At 38.9% G+C, this 24,414-nt stretch overlaps 1 protein-coding gene across 4 annotated transcripts in view; it reads left to right on the forward strand.

Annotated features, from left to right (window-relative positions):
* PLEKHG1 (pleckstrin homology and RhoGEF domain containing G1) overlaps positions 1 to 24,414 on the forward strand; it is a 241,729-nt gene that overhangs the window by 32,241 nt on the left and 185,074 nt on the right. For 2 of the 4 annotated variants that reach the window (XM_077999541.1, XM_077999545.1), the window contains exons 1-2: positions 1,638 to 2,002; positions 18,912 to 18,970. The gene's annotated coding sequence lies outside the window, so the exon portion shown is untranslated. Of the gene's footprint in view, positions 1 to 1,637; positions 2,003 to 18,911; positions 18,971 to 24,414 lie in introns of those variants that run through there. The other 2 variants (XM_077999539.1, XM_077999544.1) reach the window with 1 other exon arrangement.

The following is a 24,414-nucleotide window of genomic DNA, read 5'->3' on the forward strand; positions in this document are numbered from 1 at the left end:
ACAAAACCAATTCTACCTTTTTTCCATGTAGCACCCTCCTTCCCAGGTCTGCGTTTTAGGCAGCTTTTCAGGTGATGGACAGACAGGACCGTGGGGAGTGATGCAATGGGTGCTGTTGTCCTTTTGGGGACACCCCATCCCGTATACACAGGGAGTATCAGGACCTTGAAAGCCCAGCATGACAGCCACACCTTACACCTAGTGGAGTCGGACAGAGTCCTGTGACTTGGACACTGATCATAACAGAAGCATTTGTAGGTCAATATGCTGGAAGTAACTGAACAACACTGTGCAGTTCAGTTACCTGTAGGAAAACTTGCAGTAAGACTTGCAGGAAAATACAGGTTCTGACCTTGCGTTTCAGAACTCCTCTTTACCTGCTACAGTGGATTCGGGGGTTCCCCTTCCTTGTGCTGGGGCAACCGCTCCCCACCTACGGATGCTTCAGAGCATGGTTGGGCTCCCAAGGAGGAGAACAAAGGGTAAGACAGACCTGGGGGAGGAGAAGAGGATGTGGGCTAGTGGAGGGCTGTGAGCGAGTAAGGGGAAGCCCCGGGGAAGTGGGCATAGGGCTTTCTAGCGGCTCGCTTCCTGCTAGTGCTGTCCTGCCCCAGGGGCTGGCTGGCTGCTTCCTCGGCCACTGCCATCAACCTGTCCACCAGAGCTTCTTGGCTCTCTGGCCTTCTGAGAGTCAGAACAGTCTCACAACTTCAGGACTCTCTGGTTCCTACAACAAGCAGGCGGCATTTGACATTTTCTGAAGAATTTTTCCTACAAGTAGCGAAAGGTCAACAGTTTAAAATTTGCTCCTAAAAATGTGCATGTTGTAATGTTCAGTGAAAAAAGAAAAAGGTCAGAGTACACGAAATTGTTTAATCTCCATTCTCTATTATAAACACACAAGCAAAGCTGGAAAAAATCACCAGAGTATGGGCCATGATTGTCTCTGGCTTACAAGTGATGGTTTTTCCTTGCTTTTCTTTATTCTCTGGACTTTTTTTTTTTTTAAACAGGAGTTATTATTTTTATAACTTAAAAAGCAAATTTAAAGAGTTCTTCCAAAGTGTGTCTCTTTGTCTGCTTTTATCATCAGCTTTGGCCAACTGGACACACAGAGGGCTGCTCTCAGGGCCGGCCTCGGGTGCCTATGGAGGACAGTCAGACTTGGTGGCCTGGGCCTTGGTCCTGGGCAAGGTGGGCAGGTTGCAGAGGCCCCCAGGCGAGTGTTGCCTGCATTGGCCATACCCCTCTACCTGGTCTCTCCCTCTTCCTCCATGTCCTGTTCTCAACAGGATGGCAGGAACACGTGCAGGCTGGTAACAAATGTCCTAGAGCCATTACTCAGGAGCAAAAAACGAAGGAGAGAATAATTTCACAAACATTTATTCTTACATGGGCAGTCTTGGTGAAAGGATACGGATAGTTAAAAGACAAGGAGCGGGTAACTGAGGAGAACTTTACCTTCAAGTGATGTTTTAAAGAACACTTTGTAAGACCTTGTGCCATGAAATGATACATGTCACTAATCACTGGTTTAATTTGCCAAAAAGTTTCTGGGGAAACAAGCTTGAGGATCAAAGACTAAAATTTGCATACATTTCTAGTATGATTTCATGTGAATTTCCCCTTTCTAACTTAGCTGGTATTTTGCTAATGACTTCTGTATTTTCGCTTTTAAACTGTTCTATGAAAATACCTTATGCAGTGCTTTCTTTAAAACCCCATTTGTTTATTTGTACTAAGCTGAAAGCACACTTTATGTCTGGGAGCAACCAAATAACGAATTTGCTCTCCTTTGAAGACTCATCATTCAGTTAAACATTTTTGAATAATGACAATGGGTCTCGAGTTTCAAAGTTGAGACCCAATTTCTGCACTTGAGGAAATCACTGGTCTAATCAGAGGGCAACAGTGTCATCTGGAAGTGCCGGCTCAGGGATGCCATCCAGATGGAGGTCACGAATGCTGGAAGTGGGTCTCGCAGGGTGAGAGGAGTCACCAGGTAAACATGGGTTGGAAGGACCCAGTCAGTCCAGGGCAGCAGGGAAGGGGGAGTCTGGGCAGAAATGGTTCCAGGCAGCTCAGTATTGCTGGCCCGTGCATCCTGAGACTTGCCCGAGTTGCAGGTGAAGCTGGTGGCGATCAGGTAGAATGCGGAGCTTTAGATGGAACAGGGTTAGCCGAGAGCCTGTCATGGAGCTGCTCTCTGGGCACTGGGAAACATAAGTCTGGAGGCTTTGGCTGCAGCTGCAGACAAAGATGCAGGGGCCTCTGACGACGGGGGCGTCAGTCATCTCAGAGGTGTTGCAGGGCTTAGAAGCCTGACTGGGGTCAGAGATGAGGAAGGAGAGGGTCACAAACAGTGATCTTAAACCAATTTGGTTGAGGCAGAAGATACTAATGGCCGAGGGGAGGAGAGAGGCAACGTAGACTCTAAAGGGGAAGCTTGTTAGGGATGATCAATTGTGTCATCCTACGTGGAAGCTGAGAGCCAGTGCAGAGGGTGAGTTTGGATGTGTGGGAGGCAGCAGTGTATGGCCGAGATGGGGAGTGCTGGTGACCAGGTTGCCCCTCTGCAGTTCTGACTGTCCCTCTTCTGTACCTGAGGGAGGAGGGGAAGAAGAGTGAAGTTGAGGCTGGGCATGGTGGCTCAGGCCTGTAATCCCAGCACTTTGGGAGGCCAAGGTGGGCGGATCACCTGAGATCAGGAGTTGGAGACCAGCCTGACCAACATGGAGAAACCCCGTCTCTACTAAAAAAAAAAAAAAAAAAAAAAAAAAGCCGGGCTTGGTGGTGGGTGCCTGCAATCCCAGCTACTCTGGAGGCTGAGGCAGGAGAATCACTTGAACCCAGGAGGCGGAGGTTGCAGTGAGCTGAGACTGAGCCATTGCACTTCAGCCTGGCCATCAAGAGTGAAACTCTGTCTCCCCCTCCCCAAAAAAAGAAAAAAAAAAACAACTGTGATCAAGCAGCCACATGGGAGGTAGAAAACAATGTGAGAATGGTTTTATGGTGTAGTAAAATGTGTGGCCTAGGGTAGGCTAGGAGAGCTTGATGGAGTTGGTGAAATTTTAAAACAATAGTTGGGGAGAAAAAGGATGGGAAGCTCAGGAGGCAAATCGTATGCCCTCAGTATGTTATCCAGTGCCACACTGACTTCCACAAAAAAAAAAAACACACTCAAGACTAACTTGAAAAGTGCATAGAGGTCAGAAACTCAACTTTGGGATAAAGCATTTTTTGTAAAGAGTTAAGTGAATAAAAATCAACATCTAAAATACTTCAACTGAAAGAGAAAATAGATTCCCCATCATTAGAGCCAATGGTTGAAATTCAGACATATGGAAAAATTTAACTTTCAGTTCCAGGCTCTAAGCCTAATTCTGAAAGAAAACCCATTAAAGTAATGAAGTAATAAAACAAATGAACAATAAAGCTTGATTTTGTAGAGAATAGAACAAATGCTTGGAGATACATCATCATTTTCATGCTTGTGGATTCATACAGACACCAGTATCTTTGCCTGAAAGTTACAAGGCTGTGGTTTGTAGCTGACCTCAGAGTAGGAGTGGGTAGGAATTTACAGGATGTTATTCTTCCAAGAAGAGTTGGGAGCATTTTTGGGGGATGTAGAAACTTAAAACAATCCAGGTGTTAAAGTAGTTAAGGGACTCTTCTGGAAAAATAATTAGTTCTTAAATCTGTTTAATTTGAATATTCAATAGAGCTATCACCAGGAACCAAAGGAAGTGAAAATGAGGGGCAGATATGGTTCCTACCCTTAACAGGCTTATCACAGAATGCTTTGACTTTCACACAAATGCTTTACATCATTTCATTACCTTTACTCTGGCACATTCCAATTAGCTTCCTGGAGAGCAAGTAAATTGCAGCTTTCACAGACTTTTTTTCTTTTTAAATTTTGTTTTTGGAGTTGTGGAGACTGTGTTGCAAATTTTGCTCTTGATAAAGGACATTGAAATGTTTTTAATGCCCTGAAATAACTGAATGGGAATCTTAATAGTCTTGTAATTAAAATGAAAAATAGAGAAGTCATAGGTGGACATTTTAGGAGTGTAGTTCTGTTGTTTCTTGTTTGGGAATTTGTGGATACACTAAGTGTAAATTGTAGTTGAAAATGGGGAAACAAGCATCTACTTTGGGCTAATTTTGTTCTTTTTAATGGTTCTAATTTCAGCTGTCTTCACTTATAGGACACTATCTCAGCTTACCTGGAGCCACGTTTATAAAAAATTATTTTCATGAGTTCAGTTATGTTAGTTATTATCACATGCATTTCCAATGAGCTGTGTATGTAGCATTTTTTTGGTTTTCTTAGTTGCTAGACTCTGGGTTTTTCAGATAATTGATTTAACTTTTCAAGGAGCATAAATAAACTGTTAAATGTTCATGTTAATTATGAGCTACATCCTGATTTCAGGTATGGTTTTAAAACACTGTGTATCTTTAAAAAAAGGAAACTTGATAGATGTGCAATGATCTGGCAGGGACTCCTTAAGCAGTTTAATATATTAAGGCCCCTGGTTTCATGCACTGTACGACACTCATAATGGGTGTTGATTATATGCTTGGTAACTAGCGGCTTACAGAAAGCACGACTATGGGCTTTTTCTATTTTGAATTGAAAATAAACATCATATCTTTTGGGTGTTAACAGAGGCATTTTTGAGTTGAAGGGTATGAAACAATTATTATCTTTATGGTGAGTTATTATTTGCAGATAAGTTAATGGCTTCCTGTGCAAATAATTGTGGAGTCAGCATACCTAAGACTTGAGTTCTCTTTAAAGAAAAAAAAATGTATTTATAGATACCTCTTCAGGGTCATTACACAAACTTCAAAGTATTAATGCTTATGAAAAGACCCTTATTTTGAATTTTTTCTATAAGTAACAGTTTTGCCATAAAATGGCCAGATCATTGTACGTAACTCATGACTTTTATTTAAAAAGCTAGTGTAATACATGACACTCACACGCAGCCACACCTTTAGAGAGGGAGAGAGAAACAGCACTGTGTCTTTTGAGCCATTTTGATGTGGATGAACTCTGGTTTCTCCAGCAGTAGCTGTAGTGGCAATGTGGAATCTAAATGGCTTATTACTATAATTAACATGGCTCAGTTGGTTCCCCCCCACCTTTTTTTTCTTTTTTTGGTTCACTAGGGTCTTCTTCTTGTCCTTTTCTGTGATGATTCATCCTTCACAATAGTACAGACATGGCCCCTGGACAGGAGAGCAGATCTTCCTGTCCTTGGTTTGTTTATACCCTTGCTTTCATATCAGAGTTTAGATAAAAATCTCTTATTTAATCATTTTTAGTTGGCTTCACATGTTTGGAGTTCTAGGTTGTCCTAATTTTGAAATATTCTCTTTGTTAGAAGTTAGATGCCTCGTGAATAAGAGATGACCCATTGTGCTCTAAATGGATGTATTGTTTTAAAAATCTAAAGTTTGGAAAGGGTGAAATCAAATATTAAAACCTCATTCCTCAAGTATAGTCACTGCTAACAGTTGCTATATTTGTCTTGTCACCAACTTATATCTTTTCTAAAGCTTCTATTGAACCTTGGTCTGAAAAATGATATTAGCATCCTTTATTCATTTCTTCTACCCTATTACTAAGATGACAAACTAGTCCTGGTTTACACAGGACTTTCCCAGTTTTAGCTCTGAAAGTCCCATATGCGGGAACCCCCTTGGTCCCAAGAGGGACCTACCCTACCCGTGACCTCCCAATTAGCTAGACTCTGACTATTACAGTGTCACAGTTAATACACTTATTTCTTATTTCTATAGCCTAACTATGAATATGTTTTTTGTTTTGTCTCTGAGTGGCTTCTGAAAACCTAAAGCCATTATGCAAATATTATTCACTGTGGAGACAAGTAATAGAATTAGATCCATAGAGAAAGAACTCCCATCATGGGTCATGAAATGTCGCCACTTGAAGGAGATTTACCCAGTAGCTTCTCTTCTTCTTTCTTCTTCTTCTTCTTTTTTTTTTTTTTTTTTTTTTTTTTTTTTGAGATGGAGTCTGGCTCTGCTGCCCAGGCTGGAGTGCAGTGGCCGGATCTCAGCTTACTGCAAGCTCCGCCTCCCGGGTTTATGCCATTCTCCTGCCTCAGCCTCCCGAGTAGCTGGGACTACAGGCACCCACCACTACCCCCGGCTAATTTTTTTGTTATTTTTAGTAGAGACGGGGTATCACTGTGTTAGCCAGGATGGTCTCGATCTCCTGACCTCGTGATCCGCCCATCTCTGTCTCCCAAAGTGCTGAGATTACAGGCTTGAGCCACCGCGCCTGGCCAGCTTCACTTCTTTATAGACATTTCTCTGCTTTGGGGTTATATTTAGCTTTTCCGGAGTTTTTTTGTTTTTGTTTTTGTTGTTTTCGTATTTCATGTCGTCCTCTTCCTTAGATTCCTTTTTTCATTTGGTAGGCTACTCCCTTTGAATAACTTTTGATGTATAATATGCGTAGACGGTAAGCACTGTTATTGCATGTTTGAAAATGTCTGATTTTGTTTTCACACTTGATTATTTCAGTCTAGATTCAAAATTATTGTTTCTGAACTTTGAAGGCATTGCACCTCTGATACCTACAATCTAGTGTAGCCAATAAGTCTGATGTTAGACTTACAACATAGTTGATTGTGTGTGTGCATGGGTGTGTGTCTTTTTACCTCTTTGAACCATATAGGACTTTTTGCTTTATCCTTAGTTCTGAAATTTCATCATTATCTTTTCGTCATCAGTCCTTTTATTTTTGAGCTTTATAATCTGAAGTCTTCTCTAGCTTGGGATATTTTCTCCTCACTAATATTAATGTATCTTCACCTAGAAATCGAGTAGGTGGATTTTAGACCTCTTGGAACCGATTCTTCCTTTATTATTTTCCTTCTCTTTGTTTTTTGTTGTATGTTCTGGAGATTTTCTTGGCTTAAATTTTCCAGCCTACTGAATGAGGGCTTAGCCATATAAATGCCATTATTTAATCCATTAGATTTATGTTTTGGCCCTTATTTGTTTAAAATCTGAGCGCTTTCTCATTCTCGTTATTCTTTCCATGAAAGAAGTGTGAATGTCTATGGATATTGCCCTGGCCCTTAAGAAGGTATTGTTCTTCAATGATGATCTTCTTGGATTGCTTAGAATTTTTATTTTCCAGCATGAGAAGCACATACTGAATTTATTAAATTTTAGATAGAATGTATTTCTGTTTCCACCAAGGCCGCAGCTCCGGCTAAGTTAGGTGTCTTATGGCTCCTTGGAACAATTTAGTCTTTCCTACCTCCTGCACTCTCACGTCGTTTTTTAATGTGTTTCCTTCCATCTCCCAAGTCTTCTATAAAAGCTAGTCCGATTGCCCTCCTTCCACCTCAAGTACACAGAAGGTTCTGGAATGCCACCCCTCCCCCGCACCACTCAGCCAGAAGCTGATTTTCTCCTAACATTCATTGACCCTTGCTTGAACCTTTCTTCTCGTTGCCCCTCCCTTTCTTGCCAGGGTCACTCCTGCTAGTGTAGAATTTCTGAAGTGAAGGTAAATAAAGGTGTCAAGAGGACAAGAAAATTCCCAACCATGAGAGGGAGAGGATGGAGAATTCTGGGGGCGGGTAGCAGCCCCCTTGCCAGGTACCTCTTGTGTAACAATTGCTGTTCAGTGGTGGGGAGCTTACATTTCTACCTCTTACCTAGAAACTTGATTAGACTGGAACTTAATTTCTCAAATTATTTTATGTTCCAAAATTCAGTTCTAAGTCAAAATTAGTGAATAGATGACCAAAATAGAAGCTATTAGAATTCTCTTTATATAGCAGGGAATGGAATTATATAACCTGCATGCATTCCTGAAATTTCTTTGTGGTTTGGCTTCAGTAAATTACTACTTTACCTACAGCTTTAAAAGTATATTTAGACTTAAGTTTAAAGAGTGAGAACCACATGTGTAAACATCATTGAATACCATTCTTTTAATGAATGGGGAATGTTATTTATATTCTGTCTTCACTTCCTCTGGAAAGCCCATTTCTTTTGGGAAGGCTTTAACTTATATTGTACTCACCTTAGAAAGTGAAAAGAATTCACTTTAGTATATTTTAACCCAGCCACAAAATTTTCACTGTTGCTGCTGGGACCTGCTTGGCCCCAATCTCTGAGTACAGTGTTTTAAAATTGAACTGTCTTAAAATAGCAAGACAATATATATGCCACTAGAATAGAGGATGGGTATGTTTAAAGGATTTGAATAACCCTTATTAATGCTTTAATTTTTTACAATGCTATGTATTTCTCTAGTTTTCTTTTTTAATTTTTAAGAAATTGACAACATACTCATGGAATACATAATAATGTTCATCATCTCTAACATTTTATCATTTTTTGTGTTGGGAATATTCAATATCCTTCTAGCTATTTGGAACTACATATTATTGTTAATTACAGTCATCTGTGGTGATATAGAACACTAGAATTTATTCATCCTGTCTAGCTGTAATTTTATGTCCTTTAACAAATCTCTCCCTATCCTTTTTTTTTTTTTTTTTTTTTTGAAAAACAGTTTTGCAGTTAGTATTTCAGTGACAATGAGGCAGGCAGGTGGGTGGGAACCGATGACCAAGAGCTTCCTGGGCTAGCCTGAAGCGTCTGGGCTCATCTACATAGCGATGGGGACCATTGGAAGGATTGAAGCAAAGAACTCCATATGATCATGCTTATCGTGTAGCTGGCAGGGTGCAAGTAGACTAGGAGGCAGAGCAGAGGGGAGGTCTTGTGTAATGCATGTCAGAAAGCAGTGGAGCCATGGACCAGGCAGGAATTATGGTTCCTGTTCAATTCTGAACCTTTGTCCGGTATCAGTGGTGCTGCCATTAGACTAATTTGCTGGTTATTTTATAAAGATTCCTTTTAGGGCTGGAAGGGACCTTGGAAGTTTTTATGCAACTGTCATTTTGTAAATGGTAAAAGCCTAAGGAAGTGAAATGACTCCTCCAAGTCAGACAGCTCATTAATAGCAGATCTTGGCCTTGGGCCCAAATCTTTCGATTCCAAAGCCACCGCTTTCCCTGTAGGGTTACCCATCTGGCCCTACCTGCTGTCTGCTAAGCACATGCCCAGGCCAGCATCCTGCCAGTTGGACCTATCACCTGATTGTTGATGGTGCAGAATGTGATATTGACAGACTTTCTGTTTTTTTCTAGTCAGCTCATGACTGACTCTCCTAAATGACTTCATTATAATTTTCCCAACTCTTCCCAAATGCGCAGCCTTGCCCAACTTTTTCAGAAGATGATCTTGACTTCTACTTCTCTGAACAAATAGAAATCACTTGAGAACACACAGGGCCATGGCCTGCCACCAAATCTACCAAGAAGCATCATGTTCCTGCCTTTGTCATAACAGCAAGTGTGTCCCCATCTTAATTAACACTGGGTCCTGGGCTCTGGGTCCTCGTTCTTCCTGTCTTTTCAGGGATGATTTGACTTACTCTTCCTTTTTCAGTATTTTCAACCCCTTCCTCTCTAAAAGGTCTATCTTGTCTCTATTTATATATCATCCAGACTCTCCAACGTAAAACCCTGCTTGGAATACCTACCCCACAATAGCTCTTTCTACTTCCCTCCCCTCAGGCCTTGTGTAAGATACATGGTGTTTCACTCATCGCCCTGAACTGTTTCCACTTTAGCCCTTACAATTTCCCCAAACTGCTCTCATTAACCTCATGCTACTAAATCCAGTGAGCACATTCTACTTGGTTGTTCATTTAACAATTATTTGCGAGCATCTGCCATGTGCTGGGCATCTGGCATGCTGTGGTACACAGAGAAATGGGGTCTCCTGTGGTCTAATGTTGGGGACAGATGTTAAAGAAATACCTATAGTTGCTGAATATTTACATCAGAAAGTGCAAATCTAACTAATTTTATGGCAGGAGTACTATATGTCAGTTTTTTAGTGGACACTAAATGTCAGTTTCATAGTGAAAAACTTGTGGCTAGAGAATGCTCTAGCTTATCATCTGTGCACTATGAGTGTCCTGCCCTTTAATCTGGGTTTAACTGTACACACAGCCAAATGCCCCCACTATTAGAGGCTCTTTTACCTTTTAGGTAGTCAAGATACCTTGACTGAACATGCGCATAAACAGAATCTGAAGAAATATTACTCTGTTCATGGAGTTAGAAACTAGAAACCGTATATATCTATATTCTAAATAAAATTATTCTAAAATAAACAAGTTTAATATAGTCTAAACTGGCAAGATAGATTGAAGAAAACCCTAATGGCTTCCGTGAAGGAAAGCGAAAATATTATGCAGAAGAGATGATCTGTGAGGTTCAGATTCTATGAAAGATTTTTGAAATGGTAATCATATTCAGTTTTGAACCATTTTAAGATCAACAAAATAACCGTGTAAGCACATGTTAGATATGCTAATGAAGGTTTAGTGAAAGTAAAAGTTTTCTCAAGTCCAGATTGAAAATGGCAAGGTGTTTTTGCATATGTCAGTTGTCTCTCTCTTATTTTCCTCATGTGCTACATTATTCAATTTTAACAGTTACCGTCTTTTTAGAAGTAAAAATGGTCCATGTTAGCAAAACCAAAGGTTTCCAGGAAGTACTAGTGGCTGTAGTGCCGTGGAACGTGTGGATGAATAAATCACCGTTTGGTAGTAGCTGTAAAACGTTTTATTGGAAGCCAGCCCTTCGTATTCATGTTTCCTTTTTCCCTCCCCTGAAACTGAAAGTTCATTGAAATAGCCTCAAGATAGATGTTAAGTAAAAACTCTGTGATATATTTGGAAGTTCTCTTTTTTAAAAACCAATATGTCAAAGCCTGTTTTACTTGACTGATGTGGAAAGGAAAAAAAAAAAAAAAAAAAAAAAAAAAAGCAAAAGGAAATTACCTTTCTAAATAGAACATTTTCAAGTGATGTAACACTTTTTTCCATATGTTGCCTGAATAAAGTATATTTTTACAGAAGCCTGGTTAAAAAAATTGTGCTTCACCATTAAATAAATAGGTGAATACATATTCAGATTTTAAAGTTATCTCCTAAAATATTAGTTTATTAAATAAGTGGCACAAAAAATCTAATATCCTGTTTCCCTTTATCAAATCTGTTTGACATGTGAGACAGTACAACTTTGGAAACCACAGCCATCTGAATTCTGTTCATTTGAGGGAATTTTATTATTTTAATTAACATTCATTTTCACTGCTTGTTAACACATTCTGAATTGCTTGAAGTTACTGACCTAGATTGAAAGAAGCTCTTGAACTCTATCAAAAGTGGTGCTTATAAATATTTTCTGCTTAGAAAATGTTGCTCAGTTTCTGTGGCTTCCTCCATTTTATTACGTGTAGAATCTGCCAAAACCTTGCTAACTTTCATAATCGCCTTCCTTTTCCCCATTTATGCCTGGACTTGAGTATCTCTGGAAAGTCTTGTCTTACCCATAATTTTCCTCCACCAGTATGCTACCAAGACCCAAATTTTAATATCAAAGTTGTATTTTGTTATGCTTTCAGAAATTTACTGTATAACTACAGTTGCCTTTGGGCATTGTCTTTAATGCTGTGCCAGCCATCCCACTGGCTAAAGATCCCGTGACAGTAAGGACTGAATCTGTCCCAATCATGGCTACATCTTTAGCACCTGCACTGGTATGCTGTTGGTGTTCAAATGTTGGATGCATTCAAGGCGTTTTAGGATAGCACAGGCTGCTCAAGTAAAAGCGTTGATAACTGTATTACAGCACTTGTGATATAGCTGCTATCCAGTTTGTGTCCTGGTATGTATCCCTTCAAGAACCTGATGTCTTAGGCAGTGGCTTAGTATTTTTCTATGTAACCCTACTGTCTATAACAGCACCTGTAATAGTAGCAGTACTTAAGTGAAGCTCATTCATTGAAGAAACATTCCCTACTTTTTACATTTTTGCCCAGCATCCCCTCCAACTTTAAAAACTCAAGGAAAATAGTGACGGAATTCCCAGTTCTTTGGCCAGCTTTTCTTTATTAAGAGGCCATCTTTGCTGTAAGTATGAAAAACAGAGAGACATACCAGGGAATATGAGGAAGAGGTCACCTACTGGAATGCCTCATCTCTAACTAAGTATTAGAATTAATTATCCTTTGCCAGCTAACTATGCCAATTTTTAGTCTGTTTAAAAAAAAATAGGAAATAGTAAAAATCTAAGGTCTGGACCGTCAAAATTTGGTGTTGGGTTCTTGTTGTTTGTCTGCTTTTAGTTTCCTTTTTAAAAGCTCACAGTCAACTTACCATGAAATCTAGCCCAGATTCTAGAAGCATCTGTTTTCAGTGTAACACATCTTAATAATGTAGTAAGAACCTCAAATCAATCCTGCCTCATATTGGTGTGTGTCCTTTGGAACCTAGGAATTGATACAAACTGGAAACTGAACTCATCTTAAAAGCTCAACTCATTTCATAAATTGTATTTACATGTAGCATGTGGTGCCTGATGAGACAGGCAAAGGTAATATACAATATCTGGATTGAGTGGGGAGAACCTTTCTTTTGACAAATCTTTCCTAATATATCTGTCAAAGCACCACTGAAAACAATTCAATGGATTAAAAACTGCTTGATGTATGTAGCTTTTCTAAAATGTGAGCTGTGTTTCTTGAAGATACCATACTTCATTCACTTTACAATTCCTCATGCCTGCATAGTGCCTGGTTCATACCAGGCATTCACTACATAATTGAATCAAATGATGAGTAAAACTTGTATATGTACTGGTTAGGAGACTAAGAAATAGCAGTTACCAAAAGATTTGTACCTCTCCTGTGTGGTTTCCACTTCCAAATTCTAGGATTTTTCCCCCTAAGTGATTGACACCCACTGTATTTTTTTTTCTTTCAAAAGAAGAAATGGCCATTTGCATATATCATATTAGAAATTAAAATTGACTTGGATTACAGGCATGAGCCACCATGCCCGGCCGACAGTGTTTTTTGTATTCTTCTTATTTTTGCAACTTTTCTTGGTATTTCCAAATATATTCTTTTAAGTTAGTAATATCCTTTCTAGAAAAAATCAGGATACTTTTTAAAAGATAACTTCTCCAGGAACAACAAAAAGATCCCTAGAAATACATCTCGTGAAAGATCCATGAGACCTTTATGTAGAAAATGGAATAATTTTAACTTCATTGGAAGTTATTTTTAAGGATCTAAATAGTGTGGAGAGGTAACATGTTCATAGACAATATCATTATTATAATATAAAGATGTTGATTTTCTCATATGTAGATCTAATGCAACTCCAATCAAATTCAACATGCTTTTGGTGGAACTTAGGTTAATTCTAAAATTTATATAGAACAAAGATAAGATTCTTAAGTAGCCAAAATAATTCTGAAGAAGCACGTAGAAGGATTTACCAATGTTATTTATATTGTTACAAAATCATAGTTACTTAGGCAGTGTGATTTTGCCAATAGGGATAAGCAGTTAGACCAATAAAATAGTAGTCTTGAAACAGGCCCACATTTCTATAGAATCCTAATATGTAACAGATGTGCATTGCAAATAAGAGGAAAGAATAAATTAGTAAGTGACTCTGGGGTAATTGGTTATCCTTATGGAAAAAATGAAAATGTATCCCTGCCTCACACATATACAGTCATCAATTTCTACTGGATCAAGGACTTACATGTGAAATTACAAAGTGTTTAAAAGAAATATATAAGAATATTTTCATGTCCTTGGGATAGGAAAAGAATTTCTTAAACAAGACAAAAATCATTAAACCATAGACATATGTAACTGCATTATATTTAAGATCCTCTGTTGAGAGTGAAGATAAATCATAATCCATAACAGACCTGTGGATTTATATATTGAAGAATACATGAAGAACTCCAACAAATTCATAAGAAAAAGACAATTCAGTAGAAAATGGGCAAAATGCATGAACAGGTTTTTCACAGGGAAGGAAACATGAATGCATATGAAAATATGCTCATCAACCTCATTAGTAGTTAGGAAAATGCAAATTTAAACCATAACAATACCATTCCACACCGAGAGCTATAGCTATAATTACAATTTTGTAGCATCAAGTGTTGGCCATAATGTAGTGTAGAGCCAGTGGAACTCTTACACACTTTGGCTGGAGTGTAAATTAGTACAATTCTTGAAAAACTTTAGCATTACCAGTAAAGTTCACCATGTGTGTGATGAACAGCCTAACACTTTCAATTCAGATAAATACAATGTAGAATCTCCAGCACATGAATATAGAAGAAATGTACAGCATTGCTTTTAGTAGGAAAAAAACCCAAACTGGATACAGTGTACAGGTCCAAACACTAGAACATATAAATATACCACAAATTATTCAATAACATACTATCCACCCGTACAAACAGTTGAACTACATGATTGGCAAAAAAACATGGGGAGATCTCACACAATATTGAGTGAGAGAAAGCAAGTCACAATAGTGTATGTACAAGCCTGTTTTACAGTTCAAAAGCACACAAAATTTATCAGAATGGGGTTTCTCCATGTTGGCTTATCCTCGAACCCTATGTGTTTGCAGGATGGCTGCAGCAGCTCTCCTCCCTCTTGTTCTTATCTAATAGTGGGGAAAAGTTCTGTTTCCTTCTTCATAAAACCCAAAAATTAGATCTCGGTGGCCCTGATTGGTCTGGTGTGGGCCGTGTGCCAATCCATGAACTAATCACAGTAATTAGGGGGATGAAACATGATGGATGGCTTAGCCTAATTAATGTCATTCCGAGCACATGGGCTGGGAGTAGGGCAAAGGAGAGGAAAATGTTGGTGTGAATGCCAGAAGGAGGGTAGATGGATGTCAGGCTTCAAAACCAACAGATGATGTTATTCCACCCACTTCATAGAAGCCAGTTTGTATTACACAAGCCATTGTTACTTGCTGATGTCTATGAATGAAATGAAACAGCTCAAAGAAGGGCAGGTAGAAGCAAGAAAGAGGTTTTTATGTTGCAGTGGATGTAGAGTCACAAGTTACCTAGCTGACATTCCCAGATTGGAAGGGACAGATGTGACATGGCTCTTCAGGATGGCAGGTAGGAGCAGCGGCATGGATCTATTCCAAATAGAGATTATTTTGAGATCTACCTGATCAGATTTTATATCCCCTCAAAAATATTCCCTTTGTTTTCGTGTACTTGACCATCTTTGTTACTGACTTAAATCATATTTTCTGGAAACTCATGGGAGGAACATTGATAGATTTACCCTTTTGGCATTATTACAGTTCGACACTGATCTGAAGTCCTGTCATTTCTGGTAGACCCTTATATGGATTTCTCCCCTCACTTTGTTTCTTTTACAAAGTTCATGTGTTTTACTCAAGAAATAACACATTTTGTGCTTATGAACAAATGTATCGGGCTCCTATATATCAAACAATTGACATTTTTGGGAAAATGTTTATGCTTTGGGTCTTTGCATAGTCAGTATCATATTTAGAAGTGTTATTATCAGACATGACTTTAAATCATTCTTGTTTAAGCCACGCCTAACTCAGACCATTAAAAGCCACTTTACCTAGTCACATAGAATAACAATGGCGTTTTATTTTGTCCTGCATATAAAAAGCAAGGTTGGTCTTTTTCGTGGGTAATTGTTGTTAACATTCATTCTAGAATAACTAGAATTGATCCACAGTTATTGTCAGAACACATAGCTTTGAGTCTGTTGTCTAAAATTAAAGGTAAGTTTATTTTAGACACTGTAGTTAAAAGGACATGGTGATACATTCGTCTCCTTTTTACAAAATCAACCCTGACATTTTATTTATTTTTATACTCAAACTCACATGAGTTGTGTTTTGCCCATATAACTTATTTTAAACATCACCTTGCTTATAGTGTGGACTATAAGTTTAGCATTGTTCTTTGGCCAAAAGCAATAAAATGTGACCTGTTTCACCGTGATTCAGTGAAGTGCAGTCAGTATTTTCTCTTCACAAATATAACACTGATGGCTATTTTTAACACTTCCCCAACCTTCAGAAGTGTAATGAAGTTTTGTTTTGACGTGAAATTCTATTTGGATTTAATGTCCTGAGTATAATATATTAGTGGATTTTGCACTTAAGGCCAGATAATCAAATATTCTTAATTTTTTTTAAATCCTATTTTGAATTTATAGAACAACCTCTGAGGTTCTCAAGTATTCGCCTATAAATAAACATTGCTGATTGTAAAAGCCCTCTTGCTGTTCTCATATTCCTATAATAACCAAAATTATAAATTCATTGGTTTACCTCATATTGAATTTCCTGACTAGACGATGCTGTTTTCTTTTTTAAAAAAAAATACATTTGCATTTTTCATCATTTCTCAGGAGGGAATCATTGTCTAAAGATTACTTTAAATGTCTTCTATATAGATTCTTTAAGCATTATTTTTCTGAATATGATCTATTTTCAGACTGTCTTCATTTTCATTTGTTTATGACTCATCATTTCTGCCACTGGATTAAAAACCAGTGCTTTTTAAATAGCTTGTTTTAAATGATCTTAACCTTTACTATTTCTAATAGGTTTTAAAAAGATGTTTCTTTTGTGGTATCTTTCTAGGTGTTCGACCTTGTCACCTGCTGATGGAGGTAATTTGGCAGTTCATTTTCTTTCACTGTTGACCAGTGAACATCTTTTATTCCTGACTTTTAATAAAAATATCTGTTGATTTCAGGTCTTCTTAAAAATCATGGTAAACTATCCTATTTCTCCATGCACTGAGAGATGACCATATGTAGGTGCTGAGTTTACCCCATGCCATTTTGGCATCTTTGAAAGATAAGAATAGGTGTTGATTTTCTGTGACCTGTTGATAGGGCGTAATGGATCTATTTATATAATATTTATAGAATAAATCTTATCTATGTAGATGTGTTGTATACTAGAAATTGAGTTTTCTGAGCACTTAATTTAGGGCTCTTACATCTTATCTAAGTCAAACATGCCTCTTTTCTCTCTTTGTACCTTACCAGACTTGTGCTGGCTTTATCAAATTGGGGAGCCTCATTTTTCCTCTATCTTGAAAGCTTTTCATATCGTTTGGGAATTATCTAATCCTTGAGGTAAACCATATGTATTAGTTGTTTAGCCTTTATATTTTTGGTTCAGTGTTGATAATTAAATATCACCTTATAAAACTGTTTCCAATGAAATGTTTGAATTTATTCACAGGATATTTTTATATAGTATTCATGATTTTTTTCATCCTTTCCATTTCTGTGATATAGTCCTCTAATAATTCTAGTTTTGTGTTGGATTTTTAAGACCAAATTTGTCAGAAATCTGCCCATGAAGTATTTCGTTCTGCAGTGAACCATCTACTGGTTTTTAAATATTTAAATCACAGAATCTTGCTTTTGTTTTTATTTCTGTCTTGCCTATATCATATTTATTTCAGACTTAACTGAGCTTAAACATTTAATTTTTTTATTCCCTTCAATGAAAAAGTACTCGTGTTACAAATGAAACTGCATTGTTTTTACTCCTTGTATGCAGAATAAAATTAGCTAATTTTCATTATCCCCACCCATTTCCCCATTTTTGATGATTTGAGCTAGGGTTTCAGACCTAGGTGGAGCTAATTATAGTAACGCTTTTTATTAAGTTTTTATTTTTTTCCAAAAATTTTGGAAGCCAGCACTCTAATTGGGCTGTTTTTATAATAATAGCACATTCTGTGCCTGCCTTTAATATTCCCTACCAGTGCTATTGAGTAGCTACCATTTCACTCTGAAGTTTTTCTTTTGATTCATCCCTCAATCAACTGGAATATATTTGAGTAACTTTTTTTCATGAAGATACCCAGCTGAGAAATTTCTAAGCACTTTTTTTTTTTTAATTTTAAAACTCTGCAAATGTTGAAATGTCTGTGGTTCTTTCTTTTTAAAAACAGTGACCAGGCTGGGCACGGTGGCTTATGCCTGTAATCCCAGCACTTTGGGAGGCCAAGGCGGGCAGATCACTTAAGGTCAGGAGTTCAAGACTTGCCTGGCCAATATGGTGAAACCCTGACGCTACTAAAAATACAAAAAATTAGCTGTGTGTGGTGGCATACACCTGCAGTTCCAGCTACTTGGGAGGCTGAGGCAGGAGAATTGCTTGAACCTGGGAGGTGGAGGTTGCAGTGTGCCAAGGTTGCACCATTGCACTCCAGAATGGGTGACAAGAGCAAAACTTTGTCTCAAAAAAAAAGAAAAGAAAAAAAAAAGAAAAACCAAAACAGTGACCAGAAAAATTGCAGTCCCAAATTTCACCAGATGTAAGCCTCACCCCAATGAGCTTGACCCCTCAACTCTCTTGCACTGATGGAAAGTGAGAACTCAGGGAAGAGTGGCTGTGGCCTTAGGCAGTTGTTGGAGGACTTGTGTTTTGGAGCTAGGGATGCTGCGGTGGACAAGGACTGAAATCAGAGCCTCTCCTTCCATTCCCTGCTTCATGGCCTCGAGTTTTCTCTCTCCTTTGTTGGAGGAAATTCTTCCTGGCTTCTGGCAAGTCACTGAACTCCTTTGTTTACAGAGCTGTTGTATGTTCACGTCTCCTTTTGAATTATCAGAGTATTTCAAGGGAAAGGGAAAAATCAAGGATGATAGGACATCAGTAACTTTCTAATACCACATCCTTGAATCTTTTCATTTTTGAATTAAATGTTTATCATTATTGCTATAGGCCTATTACAGTCCAGTAGCATGATATGGCCTTTTCCTATGAAAATCCTGGCCTTTGGGCATCTAGTCTTCCTTTTAAACCACTTAAAATTAGCCGTGATAGCTCATCCATGTTCCATTAAAAGAATTCTGAAAAAGTAATATTTAAGTAAACAGCAATTTATTTTTTGTTTTTACTGCAGGTGAAGACTGATGAGAAGAGTCTGTGGGTGAAGACATTGAAAAGGTTTCAACTATACAAGTGAGCTCTTTTCATTTTTTTGCCACTTCAGTATGAAACATGTTAAAAGCTTAACGTATTCATAATTTCAGTTTGTTGGGTATTTTTGTATAAGTGTGCTCTGTAAGTCACATTTTTCGATTTTGAAGTATAGCAGTCCCCCTTATCTGTGGGAGATATGTTCCAAGCACCCCGTGGATGCCTGAAACCATGGATAGTATTGACTCTATATGAACTGTTTTTCCTATACATGCATATCTATAATAAGATTTCATGTCCATATTAGGCACAGTAAAAGATTAGCAACAATGAATAATAAGATAGAACAATTATAACAACTCACTATCATAAAAGTTATGTGAATATGGTTTCTCTGTCTCTCAAAATACTGTAATACTTTCAGACCACAGTTGACTGCAGGAAACTGAAACTGCAGAAAGTGAAATGACCTATTAGAGGAGCTACTGTAGTCATTTTTTTCTCTTTTTGAGACAGGGTCTCGCTTTGTCACCCAGGCTGGAGTGCAGTGGTGCAATCTCACCTCACTGCAACCTCCTCTCGATTTGAAGTGATTCTCCTGCCTCAGCTTCTGGAGTAGCTGGGAAAACAGGCACATACCACCATGCATGGCGCATTTTTGTGTTTTTAGTAGAGATGGGGTTTCACCATGTTGGCCAGGCTGGTCATGAACTCCTGACCTCAAGTGAGCCACCCACCTCGGCCACCTAAAGTGCTGGGATTACAGGTGAGAGCCACCACGCCCAGCCCTGTAGTCTTTTTTAAAACAGAAAAATCTATTCCCAAATAGTCTTTAGACTGGGCACAGTGGCTCACACCTCTAATCCCAGCACTTTGGGAGGCCAAGGTGGGTGGATCACCTGAGGTCAGGAGTTTGAGACCAGCCTGGCCAACATGGTGAAACCCCATCTCTACTAAAAATATAAAAATTATCTGGGAGTGGTGGCACCTGCCTGTAATCCCAGCTACTCAGGAGGCTGAGGCAGGAGAATCACTTGAAGCAGGGCAGCAGAGGTTGCAGTGAGCAGAGATTGCACCACTGCACTCCAGCCTAGGGGATAGAGCGAGACTCTCTCTCAAAAAAACAAAACAAAACAAAAGTCTTTATTTTGTATAGAATAATGACAAATATTGTTGCCAAAGGATAAAAAATTAAAGAAACTGCCTACTACAGATTAACATACACAAAGACTCACAATGGAATCAGTGTAATTGCTCATGACCCATTTCAGAGGCATTTCTTCCCACTGGCCTTCTGGTGTTATTGAATTTGTCTTTAGGTAATATTTTAAATCCTTTTCATTGGCTAGAAAAGTTCTGTGCTTTTTTTTAAAACTTACTTTTCTTTAAGATTGAAAATCTCATTTTAATTTGGTGGTGGTGGTTCTTGAAAAACCACAGTGACACTAAAAGGGAAAGGAAGGAAGAGGAGATATGCCTTTCTGTTAGGTCCAGGCAATTATTTTACTCTGTTTCTTTCCTAAGTACTTTAATTTATCAGGCTCTGACCACATTATCAACTATTTGTCAAGGCCTGCGATGGTAAACTACTGCTACTCAATCATACATCAAATGCTTACTAGAGTGTTAGGAATAGATGAAAAAATTTAGTCTGGTAAGCACAGTGGTATCACTTTTTACTGATAAAAAAGTTTATATTTTCAGCCGGGTGCAGTGGCTCATGCCTGTAATCCCAGCACTTTGGGAGGCAGAGTGGGGTGGATCACGAGGTGAGGAGTTTGAGACCAGCCTGGCCAACATAGTGAAACCCCTTTGCTATTAAAAATATAAAATTAGCCAGGCGTGGTGGTTCATGCCTGTAATCCCCGCTACTTGGGAGGCTGAGGCAGGAGAATCCCTTGAACCTGGGAGGCAAAGGTTGCAGTGAGCCGAGATCGCACCATTGCACTCCAGCCTGGGCAACGAGAGTGAAACTCTGTCTCAAAAAAAAAAAAAAAAAGAAAAAGAAAAGCTTATACTTTCAATTTTATACCACGTCTCTCTTTTTTTTTTTTAACCAAGCAATAATGTAAAACAATTAAAAGCTTAAGTGCAACAATGGGTTAGAGCCTTGCCTTTAACTCGCAAAATAATATTGCTTTATTGGAGACATAAATATTTAAAACACTGAACTGTTCTCGAAGTACTCAAAGTTATTACAAAGACAAATAGTATTTTAATAGAGTCGAGATTACTTTGCTTGTGTCAGAGTTCATCAGTGCTTTGCTAACTGGTAAAACAATGGTTTTCTTACTGCAGATCTTTATTACTGGCAAGAAAGTCCCAGAAGTTCTTTTCTCTAACTTATGACTAGAATGCTGAGTAGCTTGAAAATCAATAGGTCCTGGCGTAGAGCTGACTTATTCATTAGTCACAGTGCTCAGGGCCCGTGATACTTTTCAGTGGCCCATGGAATTGTTTTAACTTTATTTTTAAAACAGAAGAAAAAAATGAACATAGTAATAAGGAACATATAATATGGAACCTAGCTTGGATTATATTTGTCTTTATACCAATGCAGTTGTAAAATTTAATTTAATATTTTTTTCGTGGAGGAAGAGGCTCACAAAGGCCAAATTGTCCAAGGCCCACAAAAGTCAACATGGGGCCCCACCTGTGTTATAGGTCAGGCTCACCCCACGTGTGTGTGAGATTCAGTCATTTGGATGCATTTAAAAAAAAAAGAGTAAACAGGCCGGGCACAGTGGCTCACGCCTTTAATCCCAGCACTTTGAAAGGCCAAAGCTGGCAGATCGCTTGAGCCTAGGAGTTCGAGACCAGCCTGGGCAATATGGCAACATGGTGAGACCCCATGTCTGCAAAAAATACAAAGATCAGCTGGACGTGGTGATGAGCTCCTGTAGTCCTAGCTTAGGAGACTGAGGTGGGAAGATTGCTTGAACTCAGGAGGCAGAGGTTGCAGCGGGCTAAGACTGCATCAGTGCACTCCAGCCTGGGTGACAGAGTGAGACCCTATCTCAAAAAAAAAAAAAAAAAAGAAAGAAAAAGAGTAAATATTTTCTGTTTTAGAAATGATGATCTTCTCTGTAAATGAGTCCATAGATATATCTGCTCATAAGAGAGATGCATGCTTATATCAACAAAGGAAGAAAGAAATGGCATGTTGTTAGGCTAGATTGCTCTAGTTGTTCATTCTGTTTTCCTAAAATCAAATAAATATTTCCCTGTCCACACTCATTGATATTGTTTGCTTTGTAATATGACTAATTTATTTGGTACTACAAAAACTGCTAGATGGATAGATACAAAGATAATTTTCTGAACAAAATTGTCCCCACATTTTGTTCTCTGTGCCTTCTTGTCCAGGGTTTCAGCTACCCTGGTTCTTTGATGGAAGGGCATCAGGGCAGAGCTGCCACTTAGGGTACACAGCATAGGACTGCCCGGGTAACAGAAAGATGCAAATTCACGTCCAGGCACCGGGTGCTGAGGGCGCCCTGATCTTTGCTGTTCTTGCTAGCATTTCCTGAGCCTCTTGTGCTGGTGAGTGGGATAACAGGATAGTGACATGCCTTTTATTAAAGACACCAAAGATTAGAAATGATATGTTTTCCAGCCTAGATTTTGCCATTGCTCAGCACAGCTGTGCTCTGTAATCCATGGTGCCTTGTGGCCCTACTGTGAGGCAGTCCTCTTCTCTGGAGGGTAGGCATCACCCTCCAGTTTCTTCCGTCCCCATCTGACTGAGGCACTGACACTGCCCTCTCATGAGCAGGTGCAGGAGTACCACACTGAGCCCATCCCAGGTCAGTAGCTACCTTTGTGGTAACTTGGTATTGTATAATCTCAACATTGAAGGCCTTGTGGGATTGAAATATTACTGCTTTTTACCTCTAAGACTTAGAAATAATATGGTGAAGGCATGCCCAAGAAGGAATCAACACTGCTCAGCCCTTCACATGTCTTCTAGGTGACCTTGCTACTGTGTCCCAGGGCCCTGCAAGTGTTTTCCTCGGGGCTGATGGATTTATTGTAAGGCAGCTAATAGAAGAATGATTGGTGGCTATAGCATAAATGATTCACATTATGAATAAGTAACTTGTTGTACTGAGCTAGACATTGCTAAGAATATAACCATCGAGGGGAATTCTTGGCAGAATGCCAGAGGACAGGGATGGAAATGCAGTGTTTGATCTTTAGAAAGTCATTGAAGTGCTTTCCTTCAGATTCTTCCATTGCAAAATCTCCTGATTATCACCTGGCTTGGTGGTGTTATAAAAATGATTTTTAAAAATATGTAAAGATTAAAATTGTTATACAAACCAAATATAGTAGTTACAAAAATATGCACAGAATTACAACATTCGGAAAGTGTGCAGATTAAGTCTGCCTAAGTATTGAACATCTCTTTTGCTTTAAAAAAGTCTCCTAGAGAAATAGGAATGCTTTTACACTGTTGGTGGGAGTAAATTAGTTCAACCATTGTGGAAGACAGTGTGGCGATTCCTCAAGGATCTAGAGCCAGAAATACCATTTGACCCAGCAATCCCATTACTGGGTATATACCCAAAAGATTATAAATCATTCTGCTATAAAGACACACGCATGACCAGGTGTGATGACTCATGCCTGTAATCCCAGCACTTTGGGAGGCCAAGGCCGGCAGATCACGAGGTCAGGAGATCAAGATCATCCTGGCTAACACAGTGAAACCCCGTCTCTACCAAAAATACAAAAAATTAGCTGGGCGTGGTGGCGGGCGCCTGTAGTCCCAGCTACTCGGGAGGCTGAGGCAGAAGAATGGTGTGAACCTGGAAGGCGGAGCTTGCAGTGAGCTGAGATCAGCCACTGCACTCCAGCCTGGGCGACAGAGTGAGACTCTGTCTCAAAAAAAAAAAGACACATGCACACATATGTTTATTGCAGCACTGCTCACAATAGCAAAGACTTGGAACCAACCCAAATGCCCATCAATGATAGACTGGATAAAGAAAATGTGACACACATACACAATGGAATACTATGCAGCCATAAAAAAGGATGAGTTCATGTCCTCTGCAGGGACATGGATGAAGCTGGAAACCACCATTCTCAGCAAACTAACAGAAGAACAGAAAACCAAACAACCGCATGTTCTCATAAGTGGGAGTTGAGCAATGAGAACATATGGACACAGGGAGGGGAACATCACACACCAGGATCTGTTGGGGGGTGGGGGGCTAGGAGAGGGATAGCATTAGGAGAAATATCTAATGTAGATGATGGGTTGATGGGTATAGCAAACCGACATGGCACATGTATACCTGTGTAACAAACCTTCACGTTCTGCACATGTGTCCCAGAACTTAAAATATAATAAAAAATTTAAAAATTTTAAAAAACAATTTAAAAAAAAAGTCTCCTAGAAGTTTGAATACCTTAAGGTGGTATAGGGACTAGACATTTTGTGGGGGAGACTTTGTCATTATAGACCCTTTAGTTATAGC

The sequence above is a fragment of the Macaca mulatta genome, chromosome 4 (genome assembly GCF_049350105.2).
Source record: "Macaca mulatta isolate MMU2019108-1 chromosome 4, T2T-MMU8v2.0, whole genome shotgun sequence".
Taxonomy (NCBI): Eukaryota; Metazoa; Chordata; class Mammalia; order Primates; family Cercopithecidae; genus Macaca; species Macaca mulatta.